Consider the following 4,772-nt stretch of genomic DNA (forward strand, 5'->3'; position numbering starts at 1 on the left):
AATAAAAGAAAGAACAAGAACCGTATGATCCTCTCAATAGATGCAGAAAAAGCATTTGACAAAGTACAGCATCCTTTCCTGATCAAAACTCTTCAGAGTATAGGGATAGAGGGTACAGACCTCAATATTAGAGAAGCCATCTATGAAAAACCCACAGCAAATATCATTCTCAATGGGGAAAAACTTTCCCTCTAAGGTCAGGAACATGGCAAGGATGTCACCTATCACCACTGCTATTCAACATAGTACTAGAAGTCCTAGCCACAGCAACCAGACAACAAAAACAAATCAAAGGCATCCGAATCGGCAAGGAAGAAGTCAAACTCTTACTCTTTGCAGATGATATGATACTTTATGTGGAAACCCAAGAGACTCCACCCCAAAACTGCTAGAACTCATACGGGAATTCAGTCAAGTGGCAGGATAGAAAATCAATGCACGGAAATCAGTGGCATTCCTATACACCAACAACAAGAGAGAGGAGAGAGAAATTAAGGAGTCAATCCCATTTATAATTACACCCAAAACCATAAGATATCCAGGAATAAATCTAACCAAAGATGCAAAGTATTGGTACTCAGAAAACTATAAAATACTCATGAAAGTAATTGAGGAAGACACAAAGAAATGGAAAAACATTCCATGCTCATGCATTGGAAGAACAAATATTGTGAAGATATCAATGCTACCTAGAGTAATCTACACATTCAATGCAATCCCCATCAAAATACCATCTACTTTGTTCAAAGAAATGGAATAACCTAAATTTGTATGGAACCAGAAAAGACCTCGAATCGCCAGAGGAATGTTGAAAAAGAAAAGCAAAGCTGGTGGCATCACAATTCCGGACTTCAAACTCTATTACAAAGCTGTCATCATCAAGACAGTATGGTACTGGCACAAAAACAGACACATAGATCAATGGAACAGAATAGAGAGCCCAGAAATGGACCCTCAACTCTATGGTCAACTGATCTTTGACAAAGCAGGAAAGAATGTCCAATGGAAAAAAGACAGTCTCTTCAACAAATGGTGTTGGTAAAACCGAACAGTGACATGCAGAAGAATGAACCTGGAGAATTTCCTTACACCACACACAAAAATAGACTCAAAATTGTTGAAAGACCTCAATGTGAGACAGGAGTCCATCAAAATCCTAAAGGAGAACACAGGCAGCACCTCTTCGACCTCAGCCACAGCAACTTCTTCCTAGAAACATCGCCAAAGCCAAGGGAAACAAGGGCAAAAATGAACTATTGGGATTTCATCAAGATAAAAGGCTTTTGCACAGCAAAAGAAACAGTCCACAAAACCAAAAGACAACTGACAGAATGGGAGAAGATATTTGCAAATGACCTATCAGATAAAGGACTAGCATTCAAAATGTATAAAGAACTTTTCAAACTCAACATCCAAAGAACAAATGATGCAATCAAGAAATGGGCAGAAGACATGAACAGACATTTTTCCCAAGAAGACATCCAAATGGCCAACAGACACATGAAAAAGTGCTCGACATCTCTCGGCATCAGGGAAATCCGAATCAAAACCTCAATGAGATACCACTCCCACCAGTCAGAATGTCTAAAATTAACAAGTCAGGAAATGACAGATGTTGGCAGGGATGCGGAAAAAGGGTAACACTCCTACACTGTTGGTAGGAATGCAAGCTGGTGCAACCACTCTTGAAAACAGTATGGAGGTGTCTGAGAAAGTGGAAAATAGAGCTATCATACAATCTAGCAATTGCACTACTGGGTATTTACCCCAAAGATAGAAATGTAGGGATCCGAAGGAATACATGCACCCTGATGTTTATAGCAGCAATGTCCCGAGTAGCCAAACTGTGGAAAGAGCCAAGATGTCCATTGACAGATGAATGGATAAAGAAGATGTGGTCTATATATACAATGGAATATTATGCAGCCATCTAAAGGAATGAAATCTTGCCATTTGCAATGACTTGGATGGAACTGGAGGGTATTATGCTGAGCGAAATAAGTCAATCAGAGAAAGACATGTATCATATGATCTCACTGATATGAGGATTTCTTAATCTCAGGAAACAAACTGAGGGTTTCTGGAGTGGTGGTGGGTGGGAGGGTTGGGGTGGCTGGGTGATAGACATTGTGGGGTATGGGCTATTGTGAGTGCTGTGGATTGTGTAAGACTGTTGTATCACAGACCTGTGCCTCTAAAACAAATAATACATTATATGTTAAAAAAGAAAAGAACAAAAAATAGTAGGAAGGGAGAAATGAAGGGGGGGAAATCAGAGGGAGATGAACCATGAGAGACTATGGACTCTGAGAAACAAACTGTGGGTTCTAGTGGGGGGATGGGAGGATGGGTTAGCCTGGTGATGGGTATTAATGAGGGCACGTACTACATGGAGCACTGGGTGTTATTTGCAAACAATGAATCATGGAACACTACATCAAAAACTAATGATGTAATGTATGGTGATTAACATAACAATAAAATATTAGAGAATAATAAAAAAACTAATGACGTAATGTATGGTGATTAACATAACATATAATTAAAAAATAGATCATAGATCTAAATATAAGAGTTAAATCTATAAAACTCTTTTAAATATTTGTAATATTGGATTGGGCAACATTTTCTTAGAAATAACATCAAATGGACGATCAAATTAAGAGTACATACATTGAACTTTGTCGAAATTAAAAGCTTTTGTGCTTCAAAAGACACTATCAAAAAATGAAAACATAAGCCACAGAAAAGAAGAAAATATTTTCAAGTCATGTAACAGCTACGAATCTAGTATATAGAATATATAAGGACCTCTTACAACTCAACAATAAAAAGACAAGTAATCCATGTTTAACAATCCAGATATATTTATCATATACCATTGAATATATATATGTTTTAACTGAATTCAAAATTTGACTTAAGTTTAAAAATTATATATACACAATCTAATAATAATAAGCAATCCAATGCAAACAACACAGGACGTTTGCAAATAAAGGAAATGAAAATATACATGATTCAAATGTAGGAAGGAAGTGATTAGCATTAGGTGGGAGGGAAGAAAGAAAGAGTAGCAATATATTAGACCAAATATGATTATAAAACTATGTAAATAAACAAGAAACAAATAAGAAAAACGTGTGTGCTATACTTGTAAGAGAAAAAAAATCCATTCAGAAGACAATAGTCATAAAGTTGTATACAACTCATAACAACTTCACAGGAAAAACTCATAAAATAAAGGAGATGGACCTAGCAGTTATTTTGGCTACTTACTCTGAGTAACATCCTGCTGCAAAACCATTAACAACTCACATAAATTTTTTAAAAATCTTTTTTAAATATAGTATAGTAGTTTGCTAGGGCTGCTATAAAAAAAAAAGAAATACCACATACTGAGTGGCTTAAACAATAGAAATTTATTTTCTCACACTTCTGGAGGCTGGAAGTCCAAGATCAAGGTGTCAGTAGATTTGGATTCTCCTGAGGCCTTTCTCCTTGGTTTGTAGATGGCCACCTGCTCCCTGTGTCCTCACATGGACTTTCCTCTGTGCATGTGCATTCCCGGTGTCTGTGTGTCCAAATTTCCTCTTCTTATAAGGACACCAATGAGATTGGATTAGGGCCCACTCTAATGACTTCATTTTACCTTAAATCACCTCTTTAAAGGCCCTGTCCTTAGTACAGTCACATTCTGAGGTACTGGGGGTTAGGGCTTCAACACACTGATTTTGGAAGGACACAATTCACCTCATAACACATAGGTAAGAAAGCAACCAAAATCCCCAGGAGCCAAAGCAAAGTGAAATCAGGATGACAGAGAGACACACGTGGAAACCATCAGCTTAACCAAAGCCAAATATCACTAACTGGTAGTAAAGAACTTTCATTTTGATGACTTGCCTATAAAGACAGAAGACAGGGCCCATACTACATGGGGAATCAGAAACACCTCACATAAAACAGCATCTTGCAGAATAGCATACCTCAGTAGAAGGCAAACTAGAAAAGAAAATCTCCCCCATGTACATAGAAAGCAAAAAATGCCCCTGTCTCAACATGGACAATAGGCAGGAGGAAAAAAAAAAAAAAACACCTCCCCTGAAAACCTTTCCATAACCCAACCTTAATATAAGATTGGGACCAAAATTTATACTTCCGTGGGAAGGGCTAAAGTGTCCATATTTGATCCCCTGCAGGTTGACCTTTTGGAAGAGGGATTGCTTCCCAAACATTTTGAAGGCCCTTGGACAGAGTGTCTGATGTGATTTTGATACTCATGTAACCAAAGCATCATCACGGACTTCCAATTAGGTTGGGGCAGGTATAAGTAGTCTTGGCTAGGCTCCCATTGGATTCACTGAATCCATGGACTTATCTAATAATATAAAATGGACATATTTGGTGGTTGGCACAATCCCCACATTGGGTCTTCTGTCCACATGTGAGAGCTACCATAGTGGGGAAGACCAAGTGAAAGAGCCCCTCTGACATAGTCCCTCCCTGCTCTTCATCAAGAGGTTACATCAAAAACAATATCATATTCAGGGTAAATGGCAGAAATTATTAGAAAGAGGAATTACAAATTAAAGGAAAGAGGGGTCATTCCATTATATTCTCATCTAATTCACAAATCTGGCCCTGCAAAACCAAGACACACATTGGAGGATGGTTGTGGACTAAGTTCAAATGGAACCAGGTCATAGCCACAATGACAGCTATGCTAGATGGGGCACCTGTATGACAGATTAACATGCTTTGGTTACATG

This window comes from Callorhinus ursinus, unplaced genomic scaffold, assembly GCF_003265705.2.
Source record: "Callorhinus ursinus isolate GAN/ISIS: 27379988/994484 unplaced genomic scaffold, GSC_fseal_2.0 scaffold29, whole genome shotgun sequence".
Taxonomy (NCBI): domain Eukaryota; kingdom Metazoa; phylum Chordata; class Mammalia; order Carnivora; family Otariidae; genus Callorhinus; species Callorhinus ursinus.